Source organism: Triplophysa rosa, linkage group LG18 (genome assembly GCF_024868665.1).
Source record: "Triplophysa rosa linkage group LG18, Trosa_1v2, whole genome shotgun sequence".
Classification (NCBI taxonomy): domain Eukaryota; kingdom Metazoa; phylum Chordata; class Actinopteri; order Cypriniformes; family Nemacheilidae; genus Triplophysa; species Triplophysa rosa.
Window position 1 is genome coordinate 16,761,320 of NC_079907.1, and position 24,575 is coordinate 16,785,894.

Genomic DNA, 24,575 nt, shown 5'->3' on the forward strand with positions numbered 1-24,575 from the left:
GCTAACAATAAAATATCTGATGTCGTTAAGTTCATCGCAAGACGCAAATTAGTGTCTACCGGCCTTACACAGTTCAACGATCGTCCAGAAACCTTCAGAGCATGGAGGGCATCTTTCATAAACGCTACTAAAGACCTTAATCTCTCACCAAGTGAAGAGATGGACAGGTAAAATGGCTGGGGCGCGAGTCAGCTGAGCACGCAAAAAGGATTCGAGCCGTGCACATTAACAATCCACTACAAGGGCTCCAACTGATCTAGGATAGACTATGAAACACATGGCTCACCGGAAATGGTAGAGAATTCCCTGTTCAGGAGATTGGAGAGTTTTCCAAAAATATCAAACCGAGACAATCACAGACTACGCGAGCTGGGAGATTTGCTCATGGAGATCCAAGCAGCTAAGTGGGACGGCGGTCTGATGGGTCTTTCCTATCTAGACACACCACGAGGAGTAAATCCAATCATTCAGAAGTTGCCATTCAGCTTACAAGAAAAGTGGCTCACAATAGGATCCATGCATAAAAATGACTACACTATTTCCTTTCCACCCTTTGAGTTCTTGGTAGACTTTGTTTATCAGCAATCTAAGATGCGCAATGATCCAAGCTTCTTTCTTACAACTGATCAGGAAGAATCCCGCAAATCAATCAGACTGTTAAACAAACCTGCCTTTCCAAGAGCTGTCACCACACACAAGACCCAGATCTCCTCTGACAATCCGTCGGCTGCAAGGGAACACAAAAACAAGGCAAATCCAGCAAAATAGACTTCCTACACAACAAGCCTTATCCCTTGTCCAGATGTAGAGGATTTAGGATGAAACCCGTGGAAGAGAGAAAGTCATTGCTCAAACAACAAGGCATATGCTTTAAATGCTGCAGCTCCATATTACACATGGCAAAGGACTGTGATGAGACTGTTAAGTGTTACGAGTGTGGCAGCATTACCCATGTAGCGGCTCTCCACCCAGGCCTCGCACCATGGATGACTGAATCAAATTTCCCTACATCAGAGGATCACAAAATGACTGAAGATGTACCTGCAGAGTGCGAGGTTTCCTCCGCATGTACTGAGGTATGTGGAGATAATCGTCTTGCATGTTCATGCTCCAAGGTATGTTTAGCGACAGTATTTCCTGAAGGTTACCCAGAGAAAGCAGTTAAAACATACGTGATACTAGATGACCAAAGCAACAGATCGCTTGCAAGATCCGAATTCCTCAATATGTTTGGCCTTAAAGAGGGTAACGTAGCCTATACTCTCAAAACATGTGCAGGCACAGTCGAGACGGAAGGCAGGCTAGCAAGAGGTTTTCAAGTTTAATCTTTTGATGGAAGCTTAGTCTTACCCTTACCAACACTTCTAGAATGTAACGAGATCCCAGACAATCGCCATGAGATTCTCACTCCAGAAGCAGTTAGCAAACACAGACACTTGGAACACCTTGCAAGGTATATTCCAGAACCTGACCATCAGGTTCCCATTCTTCTCCTGATAGGCAGAGATATGATCAGAGTCCACAAAGCCCATAAGCAAGTGAATGGGTCTGCAAACGCCCCCTTCACGCAAAAGTTAGATTTAGAATGGGTAATTGTTGGCGACATGTGCATTGGAAAAGTCCATAAACCTACCTTCGTCCAAGCCTACTATACAAATGTTATGGAGAACGGTCGGCCTACTTACTTCCACCCATGTCCTAACAATTTTATTGTAAAACATACACCTGGAAGACAAGCAGAATGGGATTTATTTCAGGTAATGTTGTGGAAAAATATCAGTCTTGTAGTTCAAAAAATCTCTCAAACAAGGAAGGTCCGGTTGCCAAGGAGATAACTTTATTTGCTCGAGCCAAACAAAGTGGGATGTTCTAAGTAATCTAAAAACCAAATGTTTTCCAGTCTATAGTTATAGTAAAATTTCTGAAAGGTGGTCTCTTCTGAAACCAATCAGGTATTTTCCCGTTATCTCTTATTTTTATTAACCAATTGTTAATTGTCTGCCACCAATAAGTCCCAGGTAACAAGGTACGTATCTAATGGTGGTGCGCTGGTTATTACATCATTTTTAAAATAATTTGCATACAATGGTTACTACACGAGACCACCAAACAAGCCATGGTCTCCATACGAGACGGCGTGGCGTCCGTGCGTAATCATGGTTACTTTTAAACAGTGGAAAATCCCCAGGTTTTAGAGAGAACACAACAGGCTTCAAACTTTAGGCCTCTATAAACATCACTGGATTTTACCTTGTTACATTGTGCTCAAATGTGCTTTAAACATGCATAAAGTGACATTAAGTGCATTTATATGAACAATCATTGGTTACAGGTACAGATTGTGTCATTAAATCATAAATTCTTCTTCAAATAATCAAATTATCATCATAAACCTACTTATAGGTAATTATTCTTATTGACTATGATTTCAGATCAACCCATCTATGTACTAATGTTCCTATGAATACTTCTCAATACTTTTTAGGTATTTTATCAAGTGCATTTATAACTGTGGTGAAAAACAGTGCTCAATACATGTAAAAAACATCTATATGTGCCCAGAAATTACACAATAGTAACAAAGGACGACGAGAAAACAGCTCCATCTATTGAGGACAGACTCTTCCTGCAGATCATGGACAGGGAAGTCTATAAAGATGAGGAAAATTCATGGGTCGCTCCACTTCCGTTTAAGCAGCCAAGACAGCATCTCCCCAACAATCGTTCACAAGCTGTGGAACGCTTCAATTCACTTCTACGATCCTTTCGGAAGAAGCCCGAAATGGAAAAGGATTTCATAGCCTTTATGGAGAGACTGTTTCAAAATGATCATGCAGAGATAGCTCCTCCGCTAAACTGCAAGGAACAGTGTTGGTATTTAACTTCTTTCGGCGTATATCATCCAAAAAAACCTTCCCAAATCCGAGTGGTCTTTGACTCAAGCGCTCAATTCAAAGGTGCATCGCTAAACAAGATCCTCTTGACGGGTCCAGACCTCAATAATAGCCTCATCGGAGTCCTGATGCATTTTCGCCAGGAGAATGTCGCCTTTACGGTAGAAATACAACAAATGTTCCACCTAGGCACCAGCTCACTTCCTATGCAACGCAGTCTCGGCTTGCTTTGGAATCTAGACAGACTGCTTCACTTTCCACATCCAAGAGGATGAAAGGCCTTACACCCGACGGGGACTGCTGGCAGTAGTAAACAGTCTGTACGATCCCCTGGGGTTTGTGGCCCCTATCACAGTTCAAGGCAAAATGCTACTAAGAGAGCTGACAGAAAATGCTACTGACTGGGATGTGCTCTTACCCTCGAGCAAACAAAGGTATGGGAGGAATGGAGAGACTCCTTGCAACAACTGCAGCATGTTCAAGTTCCAAGAAGCTATGGGCCCACATCGTTGTCAGAAGCCCAGTTCAAAGAGAAAGTGATAGCAGCAGTTGCTTACCTCAAAACAACTGACCCACATGGTATCTGTCATACATGATTCATCGCAGGCAAAGCAAGGCTGGCACCACAACCTGAGCACACTATAGCCGTTCTGGCTGTGAACATGATGGAAACTATTACGTCAGAGATTGCTATCAAATTGGATGAAATTGTCTTTTACACATTATAGTCGAGTGGTTCTTGGCTATATTAATAATGAAAAGCGCAGATTTCATGTGTACGTGAGCAACCGTGCAGAGAATCCGCAAAAGCACCAATCCAGAACACTGGCATTATGTAAACTCGTAGCATAATCCATAAGATGTGGCAACACGACCCGTAGCACCCGCTAAACTGTAGGACACGATCTGGTTCAGCGGACCAGCATTCTTGCGGCATCCAAGAGCAGACACATGCCCTAGAGAGAACTTTGCACTCATTGACCCCGGCAGAGATTCAGAAGTCCGTCCTCAAGTAACAGTGTTGCATATGACTGTTTCAAAATGCTTCGAACACTTTTCGGACTGGAGTCGTCTGATCAGAGCGATGGGAAAGCTGATTCATATTGCACAGTCAAATAAGCAGGGCCAAAGCAACACTTCACAGGCAAAGGATGGCATTGTTGTAAACTCCTTCTCAGTGCTGATACAATGCTTCAGAGCACAGAAGTCGTCCTACGAGAAGTACAACAGGTAAATTATGCTGATGAGGTGCAGTGTCTCAGAGAGAACAAACCACTTGCCAGATCTAGCCCACTTAAAAAACTTGATCCCTTCATAGATCAGAGGGGTCTGTTGAAGGTCGGAGGCCGTCTGGTCAATGAAGATCTAAGTGCTGAAGAAAAGAGGCCCCTCATCATACCTGGTAGAAGCCATGTAGCATTACTTCTAACACGGCGCTTTCATGAACGGACGCATCATCAAGGCCTCCACTGTACAGAGGGAGCGATAAGATCTGCCGGTTATTTGATAATAGGAGGCAAAAGATGCATGAACAGTCTTATTCATTCCTGCGTTACATGCCGCAGACTCAGGAGGAGAAGTGATACTCAAAAGATGGCGGACCTGCCCTCCGACAGGCTCAGCGCAGTGCCCCCCTTCACAAACGTGGGTCTGGATGTGTTTGGCCCTTGGTCCGTTTCAGCTCGCAAGACTAGGGGCGGCTACGCAGAAAGTAAAAGATGGGCAGTACTATTCACATGCCTAAGTATCAGAGCTGTCCATATAGAAGTGATCAAGTCCTTTGATACATCTACCTTCATCAATGCCTTAAGGAGGTATCTAGCCATCCGGGGTCCTGTGAAACGTATCCGCTCCGATAGAGGGACAAATTACATTGGAGCCTGTAAAGACTTGCAGATCCCTTCCAACATGGATGAAAAGGCAGTGAAACAGTTTCTGTCAGACCACAGTTGCATATGGACATTCAACCCTCCTCATGCTTCACACATGAGCGGTACATGGGAGAGGATGATTGGCATTGCTCGCAAGATCTTGGATTCGATGCTGCTTCAGATGAAATCCTCCAAACTCACACACGAGGTACTCTCCACTTTCATGGCTGAGAAGTCTCAGCTGGGAGACTGGGGAGAAATCTCAGCTATCATGAACAACAGACCGCTGATACCTGTATCAACAACCCAGCAAACCCTTTCATTTTAACACCTGCCACGCTACTAACCCAAAAGACTGGAGCTAGCTCAATTCCACCTGGGGACTTTGGGATGCCTGACCTGTACAAGCAGCAATGGCGTATGGTGCAAAGCCTTGCAAATACTTTCTGGTACCGATGGCAGAAAGAGTACCTGTCAACACTACAACATTGACGAAAATGGCATCGGCAACAACCTAACATTTCCAAAGGATGTGTAGTTTTGCTTAAGGATTCGCAATCAAAACGAAATGAGTGGCCCCTGGGCATTGTGACAGAAACTTACTCCAGCCAAGACTGGCGAGTCCAAAAGGTACAAGTAAGGATCATTGGGAAAGGTGGGCCAAAACTGTTTCTGAGACCCATCCACGAGACAGTACTACTCATTCATAAGGACTCTGAGCAGACTATTCGAAGCTAAACTCCAGTAAGAAGGTTTGGTATTCCCTAAATACCAGACGGGGAGTGTCCTGTTTCCTATGAACAGTTTGCATACGGGCTTGATGATAATGGTAGTTTAGTGACCTCTTCTTTTCAAAGTTGGGTACTGCATGTTATTTGTCTAAGTCCCTATGTGATGACATCATTTATGTGAGCGTAGTGTCAGCAGCAGTCGAGGATGCCATGCGGTCATCACCCTCATTTCTCCTCGATTTAAGTTTTTCCAAGGCACTTTAGGTATGTAATACTGCGGCATTATAGTATTCACGATAGTATATTTTGTTTTAATATGTCTTTAGATACCAGAAAGGTTGTTTATTTTAATATATTTGGGAAACTGTTCTAGCTAATGCTATTATAGTGGATACTGATTATGTACCATGCAAATAGTCTTTATTTCTCTTACGTGAGCATGTTATTGATTATTGTATGCTTAGAATTCTCTATTTGAATTTATGTTATCTCATGACAGTAAAGCATTCAAAATTATTCTCTTGAGTCTGTTGTCATTGGGAGGTGTTATCTGACTGTCGAGTCGAGCAAGGCGTTTGACACAAAGGGCAGAACAATTTCCTTTTTCAAACACAACCAATCAAAATGCCACACTAATTCATCAGTGCCTCACACTAACTCCTCACATGTCCAAACACTCATTGGTTTACTTAACACCAACCAATCATGACTTTAGAAGAGGCCTATAAATAGGCCAAGGGTCAAGTTATAGGCTTTGAACAATGGATGCGAACAATGTACAACAGAGTAAGTGGAGTTGGAGGGAGAGCCAGAGGGTGAGGCAGAGTTCGAATTAGAGGAGGACGAGTCGGAAGAGGACGAGGAACGAGGAACAAGAAGTGTGGTCTCGAATGAGATTAGGGCTACAGTCATTGATTATGTGAAAAACCACGGTTTACTGTAACAACGAGAGAGGCTGTACAGAGAGTCAAGCCCAATTTGAGTCGATTTACAGTGGCAGGTATAATTCGTCGAACCTCTAGAAATGAGAACAGGTATGTAACAATCTACTGTTATGTACACATGTTCTAATGTACACAAACAGTAGGCTATAATACATATACAGTGTTTTACAGTAGTACCTTTGCATTGCACCTGCATTGGTCACAGTCTGGTGAGGTATCACACTGTACAACAGTACAGCCAAATGTAAGAAGACATTCTGACCATATTGTATAAAGTAGTATATTATGTTACAGTTTATGGCACACACTCGCACTGTTCCTGAATCTTCTACAGAGTGGTAAGGCAAAGGTTTCATGGTGGGTGAGGTCACATGTTCACTGAAGAGCAAGAGACGGCTATCGTGAATTTGGTTTTGGCCAATAATGCTATTAGAATTCGAGAAATATACGCAACCATATCCTTAATGATGCCACAATTTTTGCGAACATAAATGCTGTGAGTCCCTCAACAATACATCGTGTCCTCCAGAATTGTTTTTTTCATACCGTGTACAGTAATACTGTATTCACAACCAGCAACAAAATAAATAATCACAGGAAATAAAAAGTTTGGTTTCAATCTTGCTTTTGTTTTTACAGTGAATTTTAAACATCTCTCTGACAATTTCTTTCAATCTTGTACAGAAATGTACAGAGGAGCTCATGAAAGAAGAGCTTTAGGTTTTGAATAATTGTGTGTATATGATATATCCCAAAATATAGCATTATGGTAAAGGTGTTTGCAACAGAAGACAAATGTTTGCTTTTGAAATGTGTTTGTGATATTTTGAATGTAGTGCTTCGATTTGCAAGAGATGCGAGGCATTTTGTGTGTGCAATTCTTGGATTTGTGTGTAAAGTTTTGAAAAAAAAGAGGCAACGTTTTGAAAATGTGTAAGCAGTTGAAAAAAACTGTAGAATTCGTGAAATATACGCAACCATATCCTTAATGATGCCACAATTTTTGCGAACGTAAATGCTGCGAGTCCCTCAACAACAGATTATTTTTGTCGTACTGTGTACAGTGATACTGTATTCACAACCAGCAAAAACATAAATAAGCACAGGAAATAAAACGTTTGGTTTCAATCTTGCTTTTGTTTTTACAGTGAATTTTAAACATCTCTCTGCCAATTTCTGTCATGAACGTGGTGGTGAGACACAGACAGAGGACCCAAGTGCAGACAGCGTGTAAGGGGTTAACGAGACTTTAATAAATAATTAACAAAACAAAAACCCACGAGGGGGTAAAACAACAAAGATATAAACATGACAGACACACAGGAACACAGACTAACTACACTAGACTGAGATAAACACTGACATTAAATACAAATAACTGGACTAGACTACACTGACTAAAGACACGAACTCATCATATGAAACGAATGACAGATAACACAATGAACCAGCACAGGACAGAGAACAAAGGGGCATTAAATAAGGGACCAAATCAAGAGGGGACAGGTGCGGGGCATGAACTAATAACGAGCACTAACGGAAACAAGAGGACAGGATCAATGACGAGACCTGGAGAGAGCATGTGGAAGGCCAAGTGGCCCAAAATGCTTCTCTCCACATTAAAAAAGAGGTTCTGACATGGCTCTGCCACAAGATCAAGAAAAGCAAGACAAGATGGGGCAGAACCATGACAGAAGCCCCTCCTTAAGGAGCGGCAACCTGACGCTCCTCAAGGAACAAACAAGACAAGACAGACTGTGACATTAACAAAAAACAGGGCAACATGATAAAACAATAACCATAAAAAATTGGGGGGCTAACAAGAGTCCAATGGGGGGAGTCTCCAAACAAGGGCAAAACACAAAAGTCCACACAAGGACACGGACTGGATCGCCGGCTGGGCAACTGGTTAAGCAGGGCTGGGCGTCGACAAGACAAGACAGGATGTCGGTGACTCATAAAAAGAGTTTCCTCTCTCTCTGGGTCATTACAGCCGCTCCCACCCTCGGCACGGCGGTGGACGGCAACTCGACATTGCGCCATGGTGAAGCACAACGTTGAGTGTAAACACCAGCCCTCAGCCCTCTCAGTCAGACTGCGCAGAGCTGCGCAATCGCCAGTCAGGAAAAACAGCAGAGCCGATCTCCTCCCCGGGGGCCCTCCTCCAGCAAGGGATCCGTATTGCTGGCCATCGAACCACCCCCCGCGGGGGCAATGAAGCAGATCAAACCCTTAGACCCCCTGTCTCGGTTCCTGGGAGCTTGCTCAGCTTGCCAGGCCGTCAGGCTGGCTAGGGAGGACGATCCGTCTCGGCTATGCGATCCAGTTCGACAGACGCCCTCCCAAGTTTCAGGGCATCCTCTCTACCTCAGTCAGAGGTGGGGATGCGCCCGTGATTTAGGCCGAGGTTGCCACCCTTCTGGCGAAGGGAGCGATCGAGCCCGTCCTACCAGCTGAGATGTTCAACGGGTTTGCTAGAGTTGCCTAGAGTTGTGGGCTGTGCTACTTGCACTGAGGAGGTTACAACCTCTCGTGCGGGGCAAGCACGTGCTGGTCCGGACGGACAGCACAGCAGCCGTGGCGTATATCAATCGTCAGGGTGGCGTTCGCTCATGGCAGCTAACATGACTCGCCCGACGCCTCCTCCTTTGGAGTCAGCAGGTGATCAGCTCCCTGCGAGCCACACACATCCCAGGCGTCCTGAACCAGACAGCCGACGAGCTCTCTCGTCAGTCGACGCCTCGTGGAGAGTGGCGACTCCATCCCCGCGCAGTCCAGCTCATTGGGAGCAGTTCGGCCAGGCACAGGTGGACCTGTTGCCTCCCCGGAATCCACCCATTGTCCGCTTTAGTACTCCCTGACCGATGCACCCCTCGGCACGGATGCCCTTGCGCACAGCTGGCCGTAGGACAAGCGGAAGTACGCCTTCCCCCCAGTGAGTCGCATTGCACAGACCCTGTGCAAGGTCAGGGAAGAGGAGCATCAAGTGGTACTAGTTGTGCCCTACTGGCCCAACCGGACTTGGTTCTCAGAGCTGGTGCTTCTGATAACAACTCCCCCCTGGCCGATTCCCCTGACAGAGGACCCTCTGTCACAGGGGAAGGGCACGTAACGGCATCCCAGGTAGACCCCTGGAACTTCCATGTCTGGACGGGACGCGAAGATCCTGAGTGGCCCACCCCCTGCGTGGTTGGGACATCAATCAGGCTAGGGCCTCGGCCACTAGGCGGCTATATGCCCATAAGTGGAGCCTCTTCTCGTCCTGGAGATCTTCTCGAAGAGAAGACCCGCGGAGTTGCTCGATAGGGTACGTGCTGTCCCTTCCTCAAGAGAGACTGGAGAGTAACCTCTCTCCCCTCCACACTGGGAGTGTATGTAGCCACTACGGCCGCTCATCACGACCCAGTTGCCGGGAAGCCTCTGGGACAGCACTACCTGGTCATTAGGTTCCTAAGGGGCGCGAGAAGGCGACCGCCTCATCCGCGCTCCATACCCTCTTGTGACCTAGGTGGCGGGCCTCAAGAGGCCCCCCCTCTTCAAGCCCCTCGGAGCTGCCGCTCTTTCTCACCTCACGAAAAAGATGGCTCTCCTGATGGCGCTCACCTCCAAGAGAGTAGGGGACCTACAAGCACCCTCCGTGTCCACAGATTGCCTAGAACTCAGGCCCGGTGATTCTCACGTTATCCTGAGACTCCGGCCCGGCTACGTGCCCAAAGTTCCCACCACTCCCCCTAGAGACCAGGTGGTTAACCTGCAGGCACTCCCCACTGGGGAGGAAGACCCAAACCCATCCGTGTTGTGTCCAGTACGCGCACTGCACCTCTATTTGGACCGCACGCAGAGCTTCAGAAGCTCTGAGTAGCTCTTTGTCTGTTTTGAAGGTCAGCAGAAGGGAAGGACTGTCTCCAAACAGAGGCTGGCACACTGGATCGTGGATGCCATCACTATGGCATACTGATCTCAAGTTCGCCCCTGCCCATTAGGAGTGAGGCACTCCCCATGGGCACTGGCTCAGGGCGCCTCTCTGGCAGACATCTGCAGAGCTGCGGGTTAGGCTACGCCCAACTCCTTCGCGAAGTTCTAATACCTACGCATGGAACCAGTGTGAGCCCGCGTCCTGCAAGGCAACATGTAGGACCGGCAGCCGGTAGGGCGTACGCCTGCGAAAGCCCTTCCTTAGGTTATTTCCGCCTCCCTTCTTTCCCCACTAGGTAAAGAACAGGCATTCCATCCATCACTAAGCACCTTCCTGGGGGCAGGCTGGGCAGAGCAGCCCTGCCCCCTTAGGCCGGGGAACAGTTGAGTTATCTACCACATAGCTCTAACCAGACCTAGTGCTCCAGACGTGGTAACCCCCCCATGGGCGGTCCGTCTGATGTATCCTCATGAATGGTTCCCACCTCGGTAACCCATGACCTCCCTAGGTGGACTCCCACCTTGCGGTTAACTCCTTCAGTCCGCACATTTTTCCCATGAGTTCTCCCCTGTTGGTGAGACCATGTTGGTGTCTCCACTAATTCCTCCCTTGGTAGGTAGTGGTCTCTGTAGCGTTTTTCCTCCAGGGGGGAATAATGCTTATCCCGTGGCCCTTATGGTGCCGGGCGGCTTCTCGCTGTTAGAGAATCAAGGCCTCCGCCCGTGACGGCCGGTGGCAGGGGCTTCCCACCTTTTCTTCAAAAGCTCTGGGACCACCTACCTCTCCACTGGACGGTTACAATTTCATGCTAGCGCTCGTCTGACTCGCCCAGGCCAGTCAGCGTCACTCCGCTGGAGATGGTGACGTGGCACAGCGCTGTGGCATTTTCCATAGGAACCCCATCTGTCGGCTCGACACAACGTCGAGAGACCGACAGAAAAGGAACGTCTTGGTTACGGATGTAACCTCAGTTCCCTGATGGAGGGAAAGAGACGTTGTGTCCTTCTTGCCACAACGCTGGCCGCTTGCCGCAGCGGTCGAGGGATGCTCAGGCTCCTCAGACCAAAAGGTGAATGAATGCAGCATGCCGTCTCCCTTTTATACCCTGATATCCGGGGGCGGAGTCCAGCATGCAAATTTCATTCGCCAATTTCATTGGCCTTTTCTAAACTAGTCAGAAGTTGATAGGTTCTCAAGAGCGAACCCCATCTGTCGGCTCAACACAACGTCTCATTCCCTCCATCAGGGAACTGAGGTTACATCCTTAACCAAGACATTTTCTATATACCAGGAACATATAGTCAATCATAACACATAGACTGTCAAAATGCTAACAATTACAGTTTTTCTCGATTGCTAACACACAATTCATGAAACAACTCACCATTTTCTGACAACTATAAACACATTCTCCGAACAATAAACCAACTTGTACAACCCCCACACACAAATAGTCTCAATTTGCAAAGGTTTAACCATGTTCTCATTCAGAAAACACAAACACACAATATAATGAACTGAAGTGTCAATATGTAAACTCAAATAGCACACATTTGTTCATTAGTAAACATTCAGTTGCAAAACTGATGACACACCAATCAGAATCTCAGGATAATATCAATAGGAGCACAGGTAATTGTGCATCCTAGAATCATCTACTGGGCTTTATACTACTTACTGTAAACATACAGTATAATTACAGAACACACTTTATATGAGAGAAATTTCTCAATTCTGTATCCAGTAAACTGTAGCACAATTTTTGCAGAAAATACGGAATACTTTTACAAAATTAGGCCAAAGGTGCAGAGGATGCCATATTTTTTACATTGCCTCCTATTGACAAATCGCTTCACTGTATTGTTTCCTTTATTGTCTCTGTAAGTCGCTTTGGATAAAAGCATCTGCTAAATTCCTCAATGTAAATGTTATTTGTGCAGTTGTGTACCGTATTGTGTTGCATGACCAGTTTATATTGTTCTTTGGTTTTTGAACTTCTCTTGTCTTGTAAGATCATCTTCATCTACTTTACTTTAATTGTGTGTAATGTTTTATTTTTTATTTTTTTCCTAAAGCTCATTCTTGCACTTTGCTCTATGTGCACTCTTTTATGTTGTATATTCTAATAAACACTAAGCTGTCAAATTATTCTTGAATCCCACTAAGAGTTTTAGTAACAGTGTTTTGAATTGATCTCACCAATGTCTAAGACTATGTTGCAGTGTGAGTGATTTTGAGGGCATGTAAGTCATGTCTGCAGGAAAAGTTTGTTTTTTTGAAGTTTGAATGGTTTTGAGAAGAGAGCTTCATTTTGACCTGAATATAGGATTTTGGGGGAATTGGGTGAGATGTTATGGATTTGTGTTTACTGTTTTGAGAATACGAGGCATAATTTCAAGAAATGTGTTTAAGCAATTGAGAAAAACTGTAATGACATTACAAAAACTGCATTGCATGTTTCAGTTCGACCTGTATAGAACATACAATATGAAAGTCATTTTTTTTATAATTCAGTCAGCTGTAAACACTTTTTTTCTATTGTGCTGTAAAATAGTTTTGTCTTTTTCTTTTTGTATCACCATTCCACTGTGTGGATTCATTTTTGATGGGGCAGAGTGGGGGTACAATGTAATGTTTTTTGGTATTTTCAAAAAATATTTGAGCTTGATTAAATATATTTTTGCACAAACAATATACACACCTCTGCTCAGTGGCGTAACTTTGTTTTGAAAAGTGGTGGGGACAAAGACGACACAAACAATACTTTAATAAATTGTTTCTTTAAGAACTCGTTGGGAATATTCATGGACGTCACAAGCGCGAAACATGTAGGTGACTCCTCTAGAAAACAGTATAAAAACTGCGCCGCTTTATCGACGGCTCCAGTGGCGTAACGTTAGTGCGAAAGACGTATGACAAGTAATATGTGACCCTGGACAACAAAACCAGTCTTATGGGTCAATTTTTCGAAATTGAGATTTTAACATATTCTGAAAGCTGAATAAAAACTTTCTATAGATATATGAGTTGTTAGAATAGGACAATATCTGGCTGAGATACAACCGTTTAAAACTCTGGAATCTGAGAGCGCAAAAAAATCAAAATATTGAGAAAATTGCCTTTGAAGTTGTTAATCAGGGGCACTGTGGCAGACCACCATCCACTCACAAAAATAAAGTTTTTATATATTTAAGGTAGGAAATTTACAAAATATATTCATGGAACATGATCTTTACTTAATATCCTAATGATTTTTGACATAAAAAAAATCGATTCAAGTATACAGGGGAAATTGCCTGATAGGCTACAAATATACAACAAACTTTCTAAATTTTGTTTTGAACTCATGAAACTACAAAGTTGTGACTTTTTCCATTTATTGGATTTTTCTATCAAGTATCAAAATGTAATTAATCTTGCAATAGGCGATAGCAACCGCATGTCAAGAACAATAAGGACGAATATATAGCACCAACGTGCAATTAAGAGCAAAATGTTTGGTACATGTATGACTTGAACAGCCATTTTCAAATATTTTCATCATTTTATTAAAAATAAATACCTTTACAATCTGATATGTGATAGGGAAAAAGTTCAGCAAACAGCAGTCGCGAACCCACGACGTCATAAAGTAACACTTGCTTTACGCTCTATACCACCGGAGCAATTAAGCTTCGTGCGCCTTTCTTACATTTTGTCTATTCCTATCTGAAACTTATGGGCGGAGTTAGTATAGCCTCTGCTTACAAAGCGGGCTACTTGCACGGTAAGTAGACGCTCCATATTTTTTATTTCTTACAATAAGTGGTGGGGACAAAACTGACTTTGGCAAAAAGTGGTGGGGACATGAACCACCCATCCACCCGCAAATTACGCCTATGCCTCTGCTACCAATGAACAGTTAAAGTTTGTTTCTAGAACCTACCGTTACCATACAATAACAACAAAAGTGACAGAAGTGCAAAAGTTACCTTACAGTACAGCAAAAGTGACAGAATTGCAAAAGTTACCAAACAATTACAGTAAAGCAAAAGTGGGTGGGGGTGTGGTTCATTGGGAATTTTCTGGCAATAAACTAAAGGTGGATATTGTTTGTACATTTGTAGATATCCACACATCTAGCATCCAGCCATCCCTCATCTAACCATCCTTCTATTATAGATAATACATATGTAAAGATATATTTAAAATTGATGCACAATTATAAAAAAATCATAATTTTCAATTACTCTCGCTGATATTGTAATTTCAGTTTAAATATGGTGCTATGGATTAGATTATATAAAGTTGGATTTGGTGACTCACACACCCAACTGAGAAATCGGGAAAAAAAACCATATGATAGCTCCTATGTTAGTTAGTTGTTAATTGTTAATTTTTAACAATTTAAACTAAAAAAATATGATGAAAAACTTTACTTTCATTCTGCCAAAACACTCTTTGTCCAATATCTCCATGAAAACACAAACTTTCAAAACTTTCCAAAAGCTTACAGAAGACAATGTAGTGAAGGAATCATCAGTAGAATGTACAAAAAAGTAAGTGCACTGCTGCAGTAAAAGCTTTATTAGCACTATGTAATTGCTGTCAGTGATAAAAATGCATGCCCTTTGTTTCAAAGGTAGCAAAAATAAAACAACATAACAGACAAAAAAAAAATGCACAGAAAAAGTACAGTTCTAATCTATATGATCTTTAGCATTTGGATGCTCATTATTATGTAATGAAAAGACTTCAACATCTAGCTATGTCTCAGATTGAGATTAGAATCAGCTATTTTTCAATTTTCACTAAGTAGAAAATTATTATGAGGTATTTTACTGTAAGCTGCTGTTGTTGCAGAAGAAGAAGAGTTTTTTTACTATATTTAGGGTTTGGAACATTAGGTCTTCATTTCTGTCATGCTGTGTTTAAGCATTTGCAAAAACGATAAGAAAGATCCATAATTTTGGCATGGGGTAAACTTGTGTGAAAAGAACATGTAAGCATTTTAGAAACGTGTTAATTGACTGAGTATTGTGTGAAAAGAACATGAATTGTGTTAATGGTAAGGTCACAACAGACGGACGTTGTACTAATTGTGTTTCGAGTTTTGAAAATGTGCCTACAGATTGGTCAAAGGGATTTTATCAATTGAAAAAAACTGTAAGATAAAGGAGAGAGAAACACAGGTCAAATATTAAACAAACTATAAATTCCTATATGCAATATTAATTAAGTAAAACTTTAAAATTCTAAAGCAGCCCCCCGGCTAGGCAAATGGTGCAAAACAGTATGCAACGGTGGTGATGAACACCAACCAATCATGACTTTAGAAGAGGCCTATAAATAGGCCAAGGGTCAAGTTATAGGTTTTGGATGCGAACAATGTAGACAGAGTAAGGGGAGTTGGAGGGAGAGCCAGAGGACGGGGCAGAGTTCGAATTAGTGGAGGACGAGTCGGAAGAGGAAGAGGAAGAGGAGGAGGATAAGAAGAGTGGTCTCGAATGAGATTTGTGCTACAGTCATTGATCATGTGATAAACCATGGTGTAACAATGTTCAATATACACAGGAAGGAAGAGGCTGGGATCGGAGTTACTACCACTGGAAACTTTATTTCCGTACTAGTCGTCACTCGACGTTGCGCCACATGCGCTTTCAAACATAAACAAAACAGTCCCAATAACTGGAGAACTTTCTTGGGTCCGTCTTTCTCCCGACGTCCTCCTCAGCACTCTGTGGTAGCATCCGTCTCTCTCTTTTCTTGCTCTGCTGCCTTGCTGGTTTTTAAGCCTCCCCAGGCCAGTTACTGGAATAGGACACAGGTGTTCGTCATTTGCACTCACCCCACTCACTTACCGCTTGTCTCCCAACTCTCTCTCCCGCTGCCGTCCTCGCTGAACCACGCCCCCTTGCCACACATGGTTTACTGTAACAACGAGAGTGGCTATACAGAGAGTCCAGCCTAATTTGAGTCGATTTACAATGGCAGGTGTAATTCAAACCTTTAGAAATGAGAACAGGTATGTAACAATCTACTGTTACTGTATGTACACATGTTCTAATATACACATACTGCAATAGGTATGTCAGCATAACAAACAGTAGGCTATAATACATATATTTTACAGTAGTACCCTTGCATTCATTGGTCACAGTCTGGTGAGGAATCACACCGTACAACAGTACAGCCGACTGTAAGAAGACATTCTGCATATTGTAAAAAATAGTATATTATGTTACAGTTTATGGCACACACTCACACTGTTCCTGAATCTTCTACAGAGAGGAAAGGCGAAGGTTTCATGGTGTTCACTGAAGAGAAAGAGACAGCTATCGTGAATTTGGTTTTGGCCAATAATGCTATTAGAATTAGTGAAATATACGCAACCATATCCTTAATGATGCCACAATTTTTGCGAACATAAATGCTGTGAGTCCCTCAGCAATACATTGTTTACTTTTCGTACTGTGTCCAGTAATACTGTATTCACAACCAGCAAAACAAATAAATACACACAGGCAATAAAAAGTTTGGCTTCAATCTGCTTTTGTTTTTACAGTGAATTTGAACATCTCTCTGCCAATTTCTTTCAATCTTGTAAAGAAATGTACAGAGGAGCTCATGAAAGAAGAGCTTTAGGTTTTGAATAACTGTGTGTATATGATATATCCAAAAGTATAACTTTATGGTAAATGCAATGTGTAAAGTTTTGAAAAAAAGGCAACGTTTTGAAAATGTGTGTAAGTGTCAAGGTCCACTGTCTGCCCTCATTTACCACTGGACTACACTTCCCATAATCCTTTGCACCCATTTTACCTGATCCCTATCATCTGGACATCTTTTGTTAATTCACATCACCTGGACATCATTGCTAATTCCCATCACCTGTCTACCCCTCTTTATCTGTCTTATTTAAGTTCTCTCCTTAGTTCAGTTCTCTGTCTGGTATTGTATGTCTGTATGGTGTTGTGCTTTTTCCTGTGTCTCCTTGGATTATATTAAACTATATTGAAGTGTCTGTGTTTCTCGAGTGTTCCCTGCACGAACCGTTACAGAATACCTGGCCTAAAGAAAAGTGTGAGCGTCTTCCCTTTAAAACCGTTTTGTTTCCGTTTTTGTTTTCTGTAAAAATTTTAGTTTAGTTTATTTTTTGTCATGGATAACCCGGCCATTCTCCTTCTACTGTTGTAGCAAGGGAACATTTCCCTCGAGGACCATACAAGACTGTTTGTGGAACTATCCAGTCATACCCACTACCCGTCGACTGCCTCTGTACTTTCTACGTGAAAGGCCTGAACGATGCATGCAGAGCACGGTTGTCCGGAGATGGTCCTCGGGGGAGTTTCACCGAGTTTGTGGAATGGGTGCTGGTGAGTAACAGCTTGCCGCTCATCAGCCCCACTCTGTACACAGAGCCCAGCCCTACTACACCCCGCTGTGCCTGAGCCCACCACGGACGGAGAGCCAGAGCCTGCCGAAACCCATGAGCCATCTCCATCAGGTGCGACTGAGCCGAGGATTGCCCCAGAGCCAGAGCCTCGCTACACGTCCGACCAGGTACGAGAGCCGGCTACATCCGGCACGATGGTGAATGAAATTGTGGAGAACAAGGGCACGGAGGAAAGCCCCGCCCACTGCATCACCGCTGAGGGTGAGAGTATACTGGACTCGTGTGTAAATTTGGGAGTCGCAATATGGTGTTTGTGGGCAGCGCACACCATCCCAGAATCCCCAAGGAAGCCTGAACTCCCACCCAGCCTCCCTCTCCCACCTCTTCATTCCCTGTCAGCATCACCACTTCAGCCGCTGCATGCTGCCAGACCCTCTGCTCATCCTCAGCCAACCATTGGTGGTGTGGGATCGCCATGGGGCTGCCAGTCTCCATCAGCTTCGTGGTTGGAGGATCCCTCATCTCTGTCCTCATCCCCTGAGTCCCCGATTCCATCTCGGACCATCGACCCCATGGCTCCACCTCGGCTCCAAGCTCCCTCATCTCCACCGTCGCCCGGTCGTCCAACAGCTTCACCGGGCTCCCTCATCCCTCCGGTTCCGCCTTGGTCGGCCGTCGAACCACCATCGCCTATGGACTTTACTCCTTTGGCTGTGCCTCGTTGCTCTGTTCCACCAGCTCTGTTGGGCTCCTCCCTCCAGCTACACCTTGGTCGCTCAGTCGCTCCACCATGGACTCCCGGATCTCCGTCTCCGCCTCGGTTGCCTGAGCCATCGGTTCCACCCTGGACCTCTGGATCCTCGCCGTCACCTTGGCTCTTTGGCTCTCCGTCTCCGCCTCAGGCTCCACCTCCACCTGCGTGGCCTACGTCAGTCAGCCCCCTGAAGTCATCTGCTCTTCCCCCTCCATGTCTCTGCCCTCTATCGGCTCCTCCGAGGGTCCCCTTTCGGGCTGTGGCCTGGGTCCCAACTGGCTCCTCCTGCTCCAACTCCCTTCTGTCTCCACCGTGGCTCCTTCCACCTTCATCACCACCTTGGTCATCTGCCTGCCTTCACCACCTGTCGTCACCTGAGGTCCGTCCCCCTCCTGATCCCCACCCACCCTGCTTTGTTGGATCTGTTACGGGGCGAGGTCGTGCCTTTTTGGGAGGGGGCGTACTGTCATGGTCCACTGTCTGCACTCATTTACCACTGGGCTACACTTCCCATAATCCTTTGCACCCATCTCACCTGATCCCTATCATCTGGACATCTTTAGTTCCCTTTCTGTCAGTCCCTCGACGTTGTGTCAAACCGACAGATGGGGTTTGACTTGAGAACATAACATCTTCTGACAAATTTTGAAAAGGCCAATGAAATTGGCGAATGAAATTTGCATGCCGGACTCCGCCCCAGATATCTGGGTATAAAGGGCAGACAGCGTGCTGCATTCATTCACCTTTTGTTCTTCGGAGCCTTCGCATTTGATGACAAGACTCACTCAAATTTCTGGATCCTTACGACGTAGTGCAGCGGATTGTCCCTCGGCAGTGACTTTCCCTGGGCGTCTCGGCAGTTCCAGAGGTGTTTATTTTCTAAAAGAGCAAATTTCTCCAGCGTGGCATGTCCCACTGTTCTCATGGGTGCCACACTCTCATAGAGGAGGGGGATGGACACGACGTCTGTCTCAAGTGCTTTGGCACGCTGAGGCAACGTTCATGAATACGTCCTGCCAGCACTGCGGGTAGATGACGATCCAGACATTGCGGTCACGGGTGGCTGTGTTCTTATGGACCCAGCCACCACCTCATCTGCTTCCCGTCCCATGATAGCAGCGGCTTCAGCCCTGCCGTCTGCCAAGGCGAGCAGCGAGGGTGATATGGGGGTTATCATGAGTGCTAATCCATCAGCCACAGACTCGCAGACCGTTCGCGCCCCGTCTCGCTCGTAAGCTTTCGGCATATCTGGTGTCAAGGGCCAAGCTCGCTTGCAGGGGTGGGGTGCTGTGTGCAACGGGCACGCAGTGTCAGGTAAGTGCCTGGAGTTGTTGGCTGCTGCTTGCACTGAAGAGGATGCAACCTCTCGTGCAGGACAATTACCATCAGGTACGTATATTACCATCAGGGTGGCATTGGCTCACGACAGTTACCACACATCGCCTGACGCCTCCTACTATGGAGTCAACAGGGGAACTGCGAGCCAAACACATCCCAGGCGACCTGAACCAGACAGCCGATGCGTTCTCTCGTCAGTCGACGCCTCGCAGAGAGTGGTGATTCCACCCCCCACACAGTCCAGCTCACTGGGTGCAGTTTGGGCAAGCAGACGTAGACCTGTTGGCCTCCCTGGACACCACCCATTGCCCGCTATAGTACTCCCTGCCCGAGGTCCCCCTTGGCACGAATGCCCTAGCGTACAGCTGGCCGCGGGGCAAGCAGAAGTACGCCTTCCCCCCAGTGAGCCTCATTGCACAGCTCCTGTGCAAGGTCAAGGAAGAGGAGCATCAAGTGCTACGAGTTGTACCGTACTGGCCCAACCGCACTTGGTTCTCGGAGCTAATGCTCCTGACGACAGCTCCCCCTGGCCGATCCCCCTGAAGAAGACCTTCTTTCGCAGGGGAAGGGCACGTTGTGGCATCCGAGCAATACCTCTGGAACTTCCATGTCTGGCTCCTGGACGGAACGAGGAGATCCTGAGTGGCCTAACCCCTGGTGGTGCTTGAGATCATCACTCAGGCTAGGGCCCTGCCACTAGGCAACTGTATGCCTTAAGTGGTGCTCTTCTCGAGTAGAAGACCCGCGGAGTTGCTCGATCGGGAACGGGTTGTCCTTCCTAAAAGAGTCCTACGAGACTCAAGAGTAATCTCTCCCCTTCCACACTGAAATGTATGCAGCAGCCATTGCCGCTCATCACAAACCAGTTGTTGGATAGTCTCTGGGACAGCACGACCTGATCATTAGCTTCCTAAGGGGCGCGAGAAGGCGCAATCCGCCTCGTCCGCGCCCCGTACCCTCTTGAGACCTAGAACGGTCCTGGCGGGCCTCCAGAGGCCCCCCTTTTCGAGCCCCTAGGAGATGCCGCTCTTTCTCTTACGATGAAGACGGCTCCCCTGGTGGCGCTCGCTTCCATCAAGAGGCTAGGGGATCTACAAGCACTCTCCGTGTCCACTGATTGCCTAGAGTTCGGGCCTGGAGACTCTCACGTTATCCTGAGATTCCAGCCCGGTTACGTGCCCAAAGTTCTCACCACTCCCTTTCGGGACTAGGTGGTGAACATGCAGGCGCTCCCTGGAGTGGGAAGAGGAAGACTCAACCCCATCCGTGCTGTGTCCAGTATGCGCGCTGTGCCTCTACTTGGACCGCACGTAGAGCTTTAGGAGCTCTGAGCAGCCCTTTGTCTGTTTTGGAGGTCAGCATCAGGGGAGAGCTGTCTCCAAACAGAGATTGGCGCACTGGATCGCGGACGTTGTCGCTATGGCGTACCAATCCCAGGCCGCCCGTGCCCGCTAGCAGTGAGCACTGGGCACTGGCGCAGGGCAACTCTCTGGCAGACTTCTGCAGAGCTGCGGGTTGGGCTACGGCCAATACCTTTGTGAGGTTCTACAGCCTCCGCGTGGAACCGGTAGGGCGTATACCTGCGAAAGTGCCTTCCCCCTCCTAGGTGGGTCAGTGCGCTATTTCCGCCTCCCTTCTTCCCCCACCAGGCGAAAATAGGCATTCCATCCATCACTAAGCACTTCCTGGTGGCAGGCTCCATAGGCCGGGTATCAGCTGATATCTAGCGTATAGCTCTAACCGGACTTAGTGCCCCTCACAAAGTAACCCCCCCAGCAGGGTGGTTCGGTCTGATGTATCCTCATGATCTGGTTCCCATCTTGGTAACCTATGACCTCCCCTAGGTGGACCTCCACCTTGCGGTACTCCCTTCAGTCCGCACATTCCTCCCATGTGTTCTCCCCTACCGGCGAGACCATGTTGGTGTCTCAACTAAACTCCTCCCTATGGTAGGAAGTGGCCTCCGTAGCACGTTTCCTCAGTGAGGAAATAGCGCTTCCCCAGTGGCCCTTACGGTGCCGGGCGGCTTCTCGCTGTTAGAGAAACAAGGCCTCCGCCTGTGACGGCCGGTGGCAGGGGTTTCCCACCTTTCCAAATTTCTGGGACCCCCTACCTCTCCACTGGATGGTTACAATTTCGCGCTAGCGCTCACGTCTGACATGCCTAGGCCAGTCAGCATCGCTTCGCTAGATATTGCCCCATCTGTCGGTTCGACACAACGTCGATGGCCGACAGAAAGGGACCATCTTGGTTACGTATGTAACCTCTGTTCCCTGATGGAGGGAACGAGATGTTGTATCCTTCATGCCACAATGCTTGCCGCCCGCTGCAACAGTCGAGAGATGCTCTCAGGCTCCTCAGCACAAAAGATGAATGAACCATCCGTCTCCCCTTTATACCCGGATATCAGGGGCGGAGTCCGGCATGCAAATTTCATTCACCAATTTCATTGGCCTTTTCAAAAATAGTCAGAAGATATTAGACACAAAGTCTCGTTCCCTCCATCAGGGAACAGAGGTTACATACCTAACCAAGACGTTAATTCCCATCACCTGGACATCATTGCTAATTCCCATCACCTGACTACCCCTCGTTATCTGTCTTATTTAAGTTCTCTCTTTAGTTCAGTTCTTTGTCTAGTATTGTATGGGTATACGGTGAAGAACAGAGGACCCAGGTGCAGACAGCGGTTAAGGGGTTAACATGATATTTAATATCAAAGACAAAATACAAAACAAAGACCCACGTGGGGGTAAACATAACAAAACAGAGGAACAAGAACAAGACTAACTAAACTGACAAGACTAAACTAATAACACATCGCATAGGAACACTACAAACTAGACTAACTGACAAGACAAGACAAGACAATACCCACACAACACAGTGCAATGACCCGACACAAGACAGAGAACACAGGGGCATTAAATAAAGGGACAAATCAAAGGGGAACAGGTGTGGGGCATGAACTAATAAACAACCAATAACAAGAGATACAAAAGAGCGGGAACACAGACAAAGACCGGAGAGAGTATCGAAGGCCGACAGGGTCAAAATGACTCTCTCCACACATAACAAGGGATCCTGCTGTGAGATTCTGCCACAAAATCAAGAAAGACATGACAAAATGAGGCAGAATCATGACAGAACCCCCGCCTTAAGGAGCGATATCCTGACGCTCCAAAAGGCACAAACAAGACAGGACAGACTATGAAAAAACCATAACAATACAAGACCTGGCCGGCTGGACAGTACCTAGTGCCGGCTGGGTGGCCGGCTGGACAGTACATGGTGCCGGCTAGATGGCCGGCTGGACAGTACATGGTGCCGGCTAGATGGCCGGCTGGACAGTCCATAGCGCCGGCTGGATGGCCGGCTAGACAGTACATGGTGCGGCTAGAAGGCTGGCTGGACAGTACGAGACGCCGGCTGGAAGGCCGGCTGGACAGTATGTGACGACGGCTGGAATGCCGGCTGGACAACACGTGGCGCCAGCTGGATGGCTGGCTGGACAGTACATGGCACTGGCTCGACGGCCGGCTGGACTGGACATGGCGCCAGCTGGAAGGCTGGTTGGACAACACATGGCACCGGCTGGATGGCCGGCTGAACAGGACATGGTGCCGGCTGGATGGCCGACTGGGAGGCCGGCTATCACCGGCTGGGCAGGCCTGGATGTCAACGAGACAGGGGGAAGTCGGAGGCTGGGCAGCGCTCTCTGGCAACTGGGCAGCGATCTCCGACGGCTGGGCAGCAAACAAGGACAGACACAACAAACAAGACAAGGGGTCAACTCAACAGGCCTGGATAACAGCTGGGACGCCGGCAGGGATCCGTGGTGGGAACAGGACACCGGCAGTCTCGACCCTGGAGGGGAATCCGACGACCTCAACCCTGGAAGGGAGCCCGGCGGTCTCGATCCTGGACGGGGTTCCGGCAGTCTCAACCCCGGAAGGGAGTCCGGCGCTCCCGACACTGGACAGGAGGCCGGCAGCCTCAACACTGGAAGGGAGTCCGGCGGCTTCGACCCCTCCCGCTGAGATCCTTCTGTCTGCTGGGTCCAGAATGGTCGGGTCATTCTGTCATGGATCTCAGGTGTGGTGAGACAAGAAGAGAGGACCCAGGTGCAGACAGCGGTTAAGGGGTTAACATGATATTTAATAACAAAGACAAAATACAAAACAAAGACCCACGTGGGGGTAAACATAACAAAACAGAGGAACAAGAACAAGACTAACTAAACTGACAAGACTAAACTAATAACACATCGCATAGGAACACTACAAACTAGACTAACTAACATGACAAGAACTCACCCACACGACACAGTGCAATGACCCAACACAAGACAGAGAACACAGGGGCATTAAATAAAGGGACAACTCAAAGGGGAACAGATGTGGGGCATGAACTAATAAACAACCAATAACAAGAGATACAAAAGGGCGGGAACACAGACAAAGACCGGAGAGAGTATTGAAGGCCGACAGGGTCAAAATGACTCTCTCCACACATAACAAGGGATCCTGCCGTGAGATTCTGCCACAAGATCAAGAAAGACATGACAAAATGAGGCAGAATCACGACAGTTATGGTCTCTGTGTACTGTTGTTGCTGTTTCTGTGTTCTGGATGCTCCTGTCACCAAAACAAATTCCTTGTATGTGCAAACATACTTGGCAATAAAGCTCTCTTTTCTTTTCTTTTCTTTTCTTTTCTCTTTCTATGAGTTCACCATCTTACCTGAAGTATT